We start from the raw sequence: 11915 nt of genomic DNA on the forward strand, positions 1-11915 counted from the left end.
TTATCCTTTTATCAACATAAAAAATCTTGCTCCCACAAAATGACGTAAAACTGACGTATAAGCTTACCAACCAATAACTCCAGCTTTCAACATTTATCATGAAGCTCATAGCTCTAGCACATATTTGGTTGGCGAACTGAATAAATCCATTCACAAAACACTATTCATTAAGTAACTTAAATAACATTATTAGTGGGGCATAAGTGAATAGAATTTTATTCACCCGATTCAGGATTGCAACACAGGAAATAGAACATAACAATAAACAGGTGGCTCCTCAAAATTCCTATATCAACACTCACCCTAGATGTCACACCCTACTACTAATCAACCGATCATAAATTTAAATGTTTCCATATGAAAATGCAATCAACAAGTCAGTGGCCTAAATCAAAAGGTTCCTAAGGATGAAGAGTTCCATTAACAATGAAATACATTACCTCCTATTACCAGTGCCAATATAAGGGCTAATTAACTAAGATCTCCAATTTTAAATGTTTCGTCTTTGTAATATGCATGTTACAACTTCTTAGAAGTGCCATCACCTCCTATTTGATTCTTATCAATAATAACGGTCCAGTTCACTCGCTAAACACATAACACATATGCATTATATTCAGGTTTCTACATTAGTCACCTTACCTAAAAATATCACAGACAAAATTCTATTTTCATTATCCTTCAGGAAATCAAGCAAGTAAAACATAGCACATTACATTCTACATTTCAAATGAGAAGAATTTTCGTAAAATCACAAAACTTCTATCCTACCTTTTATACATATCATGTGAAGTGGTACCCCCTCATACAGTTCATCAAAACACCCATATGAGGAAACTTCCTCGAGCTTTCCGCTGTCCTAGGTACCTCGGATGTAATTGACTCCACTGATCAGAGGATCCATTATTCATGATATGAACTTTCCAATCATTAACACATATCACAATCTTGAAACAGCTATCAGACGTAACCCATCAAAACAGACCAAGCATTTCATAAATCAAGTTCACAATAATCGCATTCAAAGTTCCTAGCTGTAGTTAAATTTGCATTCAAGGGACAAATAAAATTTACGGTACGAGGCCTCATGCACGAAAACACCAAATTAAAGTCCTTTAAACAATTGGCTAATCTCATCCATACAAGCAGTATTACATCTATTCGATAAGAACGTCTCAATAATAATAATAATAATAATAATAATAATAATAATAATAATATATCATGATGTACACACAAAACAAATGTCAACTTTCAAGCGTGGAATTCACGGCAACGAATTTAAGTCACAGATTAAATATTATATTGATTAGACAGCAATTAAACAACATCAGGGTGTTCACGTTAAGTTCAACTCTTTAAATCACATAATCAGCTTTTAGGTTAAACATCCAAAGAACTATAAAGTATAACAGGAGAATTTAATTAGTACTAGCTCTAGTGGCATAAAAAAATAACTAACAGTTCCCAACAAACGCGGACAGAAGGTAAGAAAATTCATATTAATCTTTATCTAGAATTTGAGCACTCATGCAATTACATCAAGAGAATGGTTTATCCCAAAATTTAACCTAAAACCAGAAAATTATAGCCCCACTGTTTTTCCGTGAATAGTTTAATCAAATCAGATAGTGGATATGTGCAATTTCAAGGCTTGGTATTTATAGCAAAATATAGTTTTCTTTTGGATTCAGATACGGTGCAGCACAATGAGGAAATGATGAACATTACTGAATAAATTTGGGAGTATGGCATAAACAAAATGTACGAATCAAAAGGTTTAAACAACCTATACGTCAAGTGCAGGGTATTTAATAAAAACATAATTTTCTTTCAGTTCACTTTAACCAACCAATGAAAATCAAATGTATTTCAGACACTACTTTAACAGTGTACACTCAAAACAGATTAAGTCAATGACCAAACACAATGCACTGCTCAACAATTTCAGTGGTAATTCACTCAGCAATAAAATCGAATCATGCAGCTAAAAATTTACATGTGGCCAAGTGTTCGACGATTTAAGCAAAAGTACTTATCAGGAGTAGTGAAACTGAATTGACCAATTTAATGTGATAGTGTTCATAATTTAAATCAAACCGAAAGTTCTAAGTATATCCAGACATCAAATTTCCGAACCCACAATTTTTTATCAAATAAATAAATCAAGTACAGCAAGTAAAAATGCAAGACCTGTAAACTACTACAGCATGTAAATCATAACATTTGTGACCCAAAGAAGTTTGACATTCACATACCGCGACTATCCAAAGTTTTCATTTATCGTCAGATTGTTGGAGGATTCAGAAAATTTATTGAAAAAGTATCTGAATACTATCACTACAGTATTAAGATCCTATTGGTAATGAGAGAAAAATCAGGAAAACAAGTCAGTTTTCTGAATTAAATCAAATCAAGACATCTATGTTATTGAATTTCTTAAGAATTTTGGGACTAATTTTTTTTTGTAAGGGACTAAAGTAGGATCATATTTTTTTGTTAGGGATTCAAAATGGACTTTACTCTTAATTATATTAGAATCATCTTGGTTTGTTACTTCTGGATTGTTTTGTGATGAAAATCGATCAAAAATTTGCTTTTTGTGATGTTTGATGAAGCTCCGATGACGAAACCCGATTTCGAGCATCTATTTTTTTTTTTCTAAACAATTTCATTTCTCTTTAATCCTTGCATGTTAGCTATAATATATATTTGTTATAAATATAATTAATTAAATCATTTATATACCTTCAATTATATTTTTGGGAGAGTTGATACATGATATTTTCCGTAATATAACCTTTAACTAGCTTTCACCTTTTTGTATTTGATTCAAAGAGTTGACCGAGCAAAAGAAGGGACAGATTATGTATATAACATGCTGATTATCTTTTTATTTTTTTTATTCTATTCCTTTTTCATAATATATATAATAAATAGTAAAATGAGCCGGTTAAAATTAAGTGTTCACAACAAATGAAAATTAAAAAGATTATCCTATTTTTTTCACAAAAAGAAAGCGAAAAGGCAAAATTTAAGTAATTTTATCTAAATCACAACCAATTGAAAATATAAAACGATGTTATCAAAAAAAAAAAAAAAAAAATATAAAACGACACAGAAGTGATAGAAAATATGGATAGTTATCATGATTATGATCAGCTGACAAAGCTTAGCTATTAAGCGGACCAATTTGACTCGTCAACTGACAAGTTATTGGTTGATATATATATATATATATATATATATATATATATATATATGGGTTCCTCATTTCTGCTGTCACTGCTTATGGAAAAACTTGAAGCAAATATATTTACATAAGATACGGAGCCGGATCCTAAAATTAAAAAAAAAAATATTCCAAGATACGGAACCGGATCCTGGTGGAAGTAAGTGTTGCTGCAAATTTTCTTATCTGCAACAACATGAGAGCTATTAAAGCCTATATATATGTGTGTGTGTGTGTGTGTGTGTGTTATGGAATATTTCCATATCCTAACCACCTACCCAATGATCTCTTAAAAGATAATTACCCAATTATCCTAAGAATATAAAACAGTAAGGCTGCTAAGGATAGAGTCCCTATTCCAACAGAAAGAAAGTTGAATCTTACTACAACTGGGAGATCTAAACAAGCTCAAGAGGTAACCGTTATAAATAAGAGGTTAAAGACCACAGGTACACACCTTTAACTCATTTACTACTTCTGCCCACACTGTGCACACACCCACGTCTCGGTTATAAGCTTATTGCTTGTGCGCAGTGATGAGGATATTGGCTATAAGCCAACGAAGATACCTATTCAGGATATCTCTGAGCGCATACCATACGGTATAGCAATACGGTCTTTCTCAGACCAAACTTTGGCGCCGTCTGTGGGGATCGGCAAATTTCGACTCCCATCCATGGTGAACACGCGCGGCATAGCACGAAGCCACAGATTGTGGGCTACCTCGCGGGCCCTGAAATTGCTGAAACCACATATATATGAGGAGAAAAACCTACCGCAAAAGGGCTTTTAATCCTCCGAGAGACTCTAAAATAGAGCTCTAGCCAAAAGAGGGCTTAAAATTTAAAAACAGATGACGATTTGACAAAGATCATTGTCATCGCAATTCTTGATGGATAAAGTAAAAACCTGGAGGTCATTAAATCATAAGGAAAAGCTTTAATCCAAAAGAGGGCTTAAAATTTAAAAGCTCAGCCTCAGCCTTGAGCTCAGTCCAACGAAGGGCTTCAAATTTAATAGCTCGGCCTCGGCCTTGAGCTCCAACTCAGCCCAGTGAAGGGCTTCAAGATTAAAGCTTGGCCTCGGCCTTGAGCTCAGCCCATCAAAGGGCTTCAAGTTTAATAGCTCGGCCTCGGCCTTGAGCTCCAACTCAGCCCAACGAAGGGCTTCAAGATTAAAGCTCGGCCTCAGCCTTGAGCTCAGCACAACAAAAGGCTTCAAGTTTAATAGCTTGGCCTCGAACTTGAGCTCCAACTCAGCCCAGTGAAGGGCTTCAAGATTAAAGCTCGGCCTCGGCCTTGAGCTAAGCCCAACAAAGGGCTTTAAGTTTAAAAGCTCGGCATGAGCCTTGAGCTCAGCCCAACAAAGGGCTTCAAGTTTAAAAGCTCGGCATCAGGCTCTAGCTCAGCCTAGTGAAGGGCTTCAACTTTAATAGCTTGGCCTCGACCTTGAGCTCCAACTCAGCCCGCTTCAACTTTAATAGCTCGGCCTTGAGCTCCAACTCAGCCCAACGAAGGGCTTTAAATTTATTAGCTCGGCCTCGACCTTGAGCTCAGCCCAACGAATGGCTTCAAGTTTAATAGCTTGGCCTCAGCCTTGAGCTCTAACTCAGCCCAGTGAAGGGCTTCAAGTTTAAAAGCTCGGCATCAGCCTTGAGCTTCAACTCAGCCCAACTAATGGCTTCAAGTTTAATAGCTCGGCCTCAGCCTTGAGCTCCAACTCAGACCAGTGAAGGGCTTCAAGATTAAAGCTTGACCTCGGCCTTGAGCTTCAACTCAGCCTTAGCCTTATCTTCAGGCACCGAGATCAAAATGAAGACAGAAAATGAGAGATGTGATCCTAATAAAAGGATCACTCCCCAATCCGAGAAGAGGAATTTGGAGAGATCGTGATCCTGGAAAAAGATCACACCCCAATTTGAGATGAAAGAAAAATTGAGGTGGTATATGATGTTGGGCTCCTATTCAAGATTTTGGCAACAAAGCCAAATGACAAAGTTTGCGGCCCAATAGGCCAACCTCAAATTAAAGATCCACCGTAAATGAAGCGGGGTTCAAAATAAGAAAACCACGGCGTAAGAAGCCGGGTTCAGATAAAAAGTCCACCGCTAATGAAGCGTGGCTCAAAGTAGAAAGCCACGGTGTGCGAAGCCGGGCTCAAACAAGACTGCCAAAAAGTCTAGTCCAACAGTAAAGCCACAGTACGTTAAGCCAGGCTAAAATCAGAAAGGCAATGATACTGCCCTAGTAACTTAAGACTACAACAGCAAAGTCAAGTCGTTAAGGTTTTGGCCACAAAGGCCTAACAGACTGACCTCAAATTAAAAAGTCATCGCAAATGAAGCGGGGCTTAAAATAAAAGCCACGGTATACGTATTCGGGCTTAAAATCGAGGAGGCAAACTCCTCCTTCAAGAATCCAAGACTATGGCAAAAGAAGCCAAGTCCGTAAAAAACATGAGAAGTCATGGTATTCGAAGCAGGACCAATTGTTCAAGAAGGCACAAAAGACCTTCCCAAAAATAAGATATAGGCAACAAGTCAAATCCAAAAGGGGGAAATCGTACTAAGAAAATTCGTGCTCCCTAAAGTACAATATACCTTTGCAAAAGGTCAAATCCATGCTAATAGAGATCTCGGTATGCGAAACCGAGCCAAATCTGGAACCACAACACTTAAAACCAGGAAGTGCAAAGTCGGGTTAATTATTAAGGAGGCGTGAAATGTCGTCCTAAAACTTAGGCGAACGCCTATATAAAAGATTGACAATAAGCCTAGTCAAAACTAGAGAGCCTCGGCAAGAGAAGCCGAGCTCAAAGTCAAAAAAAGGCAAATACCGCCTCACCACTCAGAGACTTCAAGAGAAAAGAAGCCAATATAAAGAGCTAAACAAAGAAGAGGTAGTCGCACCAGACCCAAGGCAGGATCATAGTACTAGGCTTGCCAAAAATGAGAAAATGAGCTGGGTTGGGTTAGGGAAAACGAGCTAGTAACTCGAGTCAGTCCGACTCGTTTCAGCTCGAAAAAAATCGAGTCAACCCACGGGTCAAACGGGTTGGCTCGCGGGTTATGTTTTTTTTAATATAATAGAATAAAAAATAATGAAACAAAGAAAGTAAAATAAAAAATTGAACCCTAAAATCCCAAACACCCAAACCAAAATACGCTGCAGCATCCACCACTCCACTTGATGTAAAAATGGCTTTTGATGTAAAACAAGGGGAAATTGCAAACATACCTCCAAAAGATGGCTTTAGTATCCCCAAAGCAGGTTGGGTAAATAGGAGATTTTTCTCTTTGAAGAATAACGGTCGCGATGGTGAATGGATACAGGCAGCTCTGTGATAGTTATTGATAACTACGCTTAGTGCTTTCTTCTAAATGTGCAACTGTTGGTGCTTTTCTTATTATAGTTACAAACTATGCTTACTCCTCATTTCATTTGCAGTATGTTGCGATACTTATTAGGTATCAATGAGGAAGAAAGGCGACGAAGAGGCCAACCCGCGAGCCAATGGAATTTTATTTTTTCTCCATTTTTTTTAGCCAACCCGCGAGCCAACCCTAACCCGGCTCGGGTTGGGTTGGGTTGGGTTGGATTTTCTGGATCATTTATTTTTCGAGCCAACCCTAACCCAGCTCATTTTTTTCGGGTTGAACACGGGTTGGGTCGAGTTGAGCCGGGTTGGCCCATTTTGCCAACCCTACATAGTACCCCAGTAGGGTCGACCTACCAATCAGACTTAGGCACCCCAGCTGTCCAAGCTTCCGAACTGCCGAGCTGGGGGGCAACTGTTATGGAATATTTCCATATCCTAACCACCTACCCAAGGATCCCTTAAAGGATAATTACCCAATTATCCTAACCATATAAAACAGTAAGGCTGCTAAGGATAAAGTCTCTATCCCAACAGAAAGGAAGTTGAATCTTACTACAACTGGGAGATCTACACAAGCTCAAGAGGTAACCGTTATAAATAAGAGGTTAAAGACCCCAGGTACACACGTTTAACTCATTTACTACTTCTGCCCACACTGTGCACACACCTACGTCTCGGCTATAAGCCTATTGCTTGTGCGCAGTGATGGGGATATTGGCTATAAGCCAACGAGGATAACGAAGATACCTATCCATAGGATATCTCTGAGCGCATACCATACGGTATAGCAATACAGTCTTTCCCGGACCGAACAATATATATATGGGGTAAATATTTCTACAACCACTTTAGATAAAGTTATTTACAACTACTCTTTTTAACAAAGTCTGACCGGTCATACGTAAAAAATACATTTTTTCTTGTTATAAAAAAAAATAAAATACATTTTCTCTCTCCGCCACATCAGCCGACAATGTCTTAGGAGAGAAAAAAAGAATAGCTTTATTGTTATAACTATGTATGATCGGTCAGACTTAGTAAAAAGGGGTAGCTGTAGATAACCTTATCTAAAGTGGCTGTAGAAATAATTTTCCCTACATATAGTCAATGGAGATAAGTTATCTCTGGTGAGCCCAAAACGACGTCATTTAGGGGCAAAAATCAAGATGTTTTTGTAATTCTAAGATGTCGTAGGGTTATATTAGTTTTTATTATTATAATTTTTTAATCTTATAACCCTAAAACGACGTCATTTTGAGCTCACTGGATATAACTTTATATCCAATGACTGGTATTACAGCTCTATGGATATCAGATAGAATTATTTATCAGTTATTTTATCTGTTATTGAGTTAGTTTTTAGCTGTTAGTTACTTTCCTTATTTTGCAGAGTAGAGCTCATGTATATAAGAGCTGTTATAGTTCAATTTTAGACAGAACTCATTATTCATTTTTCTCAATGAACTTTCAGTTGATTTTCTCTAATTCAATGGGGTTTGATATGGTAGCAGAGCTCTGAAGAGAGCTCTGGTATCACACCTTCATCTTGATTTCTTCCTTTTCTTGATTTCTTCATTTTTTCTAATGGAAGCTCCTCTTACTGTGCCAATGGTGAACCAAGCGAACTAGACCTCTCTTCCTGACTATTTGTCAAACCCTTCAAATCCTTTATATCTTCATCCGAGTGAAAATCCCTCACTTATTATTATGAGTTTTGATAAACCCTTGGTTTACCATGGTTTTAGATCTATATATATATATATATATATATATATATATATATATATATATATATATATATACACATACATATACATATACATATAGTCAATGGAGATAAGTTATCTCTGGTGAGCCCAAAACGACGTCATTTAGGGGCAAAAATCAAGATGTTTTTGTAATTCTAAGATGTCGTAGGGTTATATTAGTTTTTATTATTATAAATTTTTAATCTTATAACCCTAAAACGACGTCATTTTGAGCTCACTGGATATAACTTTATATCCAATGACTGGTATTACAGCTCTATGGATATCAGACAGAATTATTTATCAGTTATTTTATCTGTTATTGAGTTAGTTTTTAGCTGTTAGTTAGTTTCCTTATTTTGCAGAGTAGAGCTCATGTATATAAGAGCTGCTATAGTTCAATTTTAGACAGAACTCATTATTCATTTTTCTCAATGAACTTTCAGTTGATTTTCTCTAATTCAATGGGGTTTGATATGGTAGCAGAGCTCTTAAGAGAGCTCTGGTATCACACCTTCATCTTGATTTCTTCCTTTTCTTGATTTCTTCATTTTTTCTAATGGAAGCTCCTCTTACTGTGCCAATGGTGAACCAAGCGAACTAGACCTCTCTTCCTGACTATTTGTCAAACCCTTCAAATCCTTTATATCTTCATCCGAGTGAAAATCCCTCACTTATTATTATGAGTTCTGATAAACCCTTGGTTTACCATGGTTTTAGGTCTATTTATAAAAGAAATATATCATGAATTGCATGGAAATTAGGGTTTTATACTATAAAGTCACAAAGATTGAATATTTTGCTAACATCTTGTAATATTCTTATTTCAAGGGATTTTATCAATCCATCAAGGCTTTTTAGAGCTAAAGGAATGCAACAAGAAAAGTTCAAGCCTCAAAGAAGCAAGATTGCAAGCATTTACAAGCTGAAGGAGGACGTTTTAGCGTCCAAGAGAGCATTAAAATGATCTAATGAAGGAAAACAACATGAAATCCACTTGAAGAGGACGTTTTAGCGCACTCTAGAGCGCCAAAACGTCCAAAAGCAACCAACTACCCTTCGAAGAGGGCGTTTTAGTGCCCAACAGCGCGCTAAAATACCCAGAGGCAGATAGGAATGCACGAGGAGAACGTTTTAGTGTCCAAACAGCACACTAAAACGTCCATACACGGCAAAATCCAAGCCCAGAGAAGATTTTATATCTTAATCAAGATTTGAACCTGATTTTAGAAAGATTAGAAGAGAAATTAGAAAGATATATTCTTATCTACAAATAGAAGGCTTAGGGACCAATTGAGGATTCATTCATTCAACACCAATCCAGAGAATTACACATAGACTTGAAGGAGGAATCCTGTTGTGGAGCGTTGGAACACTGAAGAACCAAGTCAACATCACACCAATGGAGGCTTGGGGTTCTCTTTTCTTTACTATTGTTTTTGAATTCAGTATGCTAGGCTAAACTTTTATGTAGTTAGGGGTAGAAGGAACCCAATTGAATCTTTATGTTTATGAATTAAATTGTCTCCAAATTCTTTTCTTTTTATATTGAATAAATTTATATGTCTTTAATGCTTTCTATGAGTTTGCTCCTTATAGAATGATTTTGGGGAATTGTATGACAATAGGGATGTTGGTGCATGAACCTTGACTTGATAAATTTATCACAATCCTTGTGATCTAGGGATAGACAGAGGGCAATTGTGCAATCTTGAAATTCTTGATCTTAATGCATGTTTTCTTGGAGAATAATCAGGGAACTAGGGTTCTTCTGAGATCACGTAGATTTAGGGTAACAAGGAATTGAGCCCTAATTAACTTAGAAAGAATTGATTGGCAATATATTAAGAATAGATTCTTGACTGTTTAACTCATAACATATTGAGGAGATTGGGGGAAGTCGAAACCCTAACTACGCTTGTTTTTAATTTTTAATTAATCATCATTTTTTTCAATTATTCTTTTTAATTCTAAATTTTAATTGGATGTTCTTGTTCGTTCAAAATTTTAATTCTCTCAAATCCAATTCTTGATTGTCCAACTAAATCGCGATTAGCGAACTAGTGCTTGAAAATCTGATCCTCGTAGGAACGATCTCGTACTCCGGTACACTTTATTACTTTAACGATCGGTGCACTTGCCGAATCACAACAAGTTTTTGGCGTCGTTGTCGTGGATTAGATCCTTCAACATTAGAAGTAACTAATTACCGTTTAGATTGGATGTTTTAATTTTCTGCACTTTAAACATACTGCAAAAAACATTTTCTGCATTAAAATTCTGCATCAATTTTCTACATATTTTACATTCATTAATTTTTTGCATTCTTTTCTATTTTTATTTTTCTGTTTTATGTTTCTGCATTTTTTATTTTTTATGCACATCTTTTCAATCTTGATTTATGCGAGGTAATCTTAACCCGCGAATCTTGCAGTTTGATCTTGAGATAGAAAAGACAGAAAGAAAACTTAGGAAAAGCGTAAAAGAAAGAAAGGCAAAGGAAGCAAGGGAAGCCTCAACTTCGACGGAACCAAAGGAAGAACCGATGGCTGACAATAATGAACTTCAGAACCCTCCGAGGACGTTGGGAGATTACATGACTCCAACTCGAGTTGCACAGACGGTAAGCATTGTTAGACTAACCGTGGATGCTAACAACTTCGAACTCAAGCCGGCGCTGCTACAATTGATTCAAAAAGAGCAGTTTGCTGGAGGAAGCACAAAGGACCCTTATATTCATCTTGATAACTTCTTGCTTTACTGTGATACATTAAAGATGAATGGAGTCTTTCGTGACGCCATCTTGCTCAGACTATTTCCATGTTCACTAAAGGATGACGCAAGAGTTTGGCTGCAGTCGCTACCTGAAGGAAGCATAACCAGTTGGGATGACCTAGCAAGGAAATTCTTGGCCAAAATTTTCTCCGCTTCAAAGATGGCAAGGCTTAAAGCGGAGATCACTGCTTTTGAAAAAAAAAAAGCGAATCTTTGTACGAGGCTTGGGAAAGATTTAAAGGATTACTCCGGAAGTGTCCTCAACATAGCATTGAAGCGTGGGAGAAAGGAAGAATTTTTTTCCAAGGGATGACGCCAAGCACAAGAACACTGGTGAATGCTGCAGCAGGAGGCTCCTTGAAAACAAAAACTCCAGAGGAAGTGCTAGAATTGTTGGAATCCTTAGCTTCTAAAGAGTTTGACAATGCCCCAGTCACACAAAGGAGAACAGGAATTATGAAGCTCGACGGCTATGATGCAATCTTAGCCCAAAATGAACAAATACTGCAATTTCACAAGAAACAACAAGCACAATTAGATGCTCTTACAAAGCAAATTGTTAATTCTCAAGTTTATTCTATTAATAGTACTCAAATAACTTGTGGTATTTGTGTAGATGCTCATGCAACTGAAGATTGCGACTACATGAGAGCACCTGGAAACGCTGAAGTCAACGGAGTCTAGTATGATCAAAAGAACCAGAACAATCCGGGGAGGAACCAATATGGTAATAACTATAATCAAGGGTGGAAAAATCCTAACCATCACCCTGAGTTTAGTTA

At 36.9% G+C, this 11915-nt stretch overlaps 1 non-coding gene across 1 annotated transcript; it reads right to left on the reverse strand.

Moving 5' to 3' along the window:
• Nucleotides 1-11299: 11299 nt before the first annotated feature.
• LOC133294269 (small nucleolar RNA R71) lies at nucleotides 11300-11405 on the reverse strand. The gene has a single exon (XR_009749176.1). It is a non-coding gene; the product is annotated as a small nucleolar RNA R71 (small nucleolar RNA).
• Between the last annotated feature and the right edge of the window lie 510 nt (nucleotides 11406-11915).

Source organism: Gastrolobium bilobum, unplaced genomic scaffold (assembly GCF_033153095.1).
Source record: "Gastrolobium bilobum isolate Gb01-03AN ecotype WA unplaced genomic scaffold, APGP_CSIRO_Gbil_v1 utg78492, whole genome shotgun sequence".
Lineage (NCBI taxonomy): Eukaryota > Viridiplantae > Streptophyta > Magnoliopsida > Fabales > Fabaceae > Gastrolobium > Gastrolobium bilobum.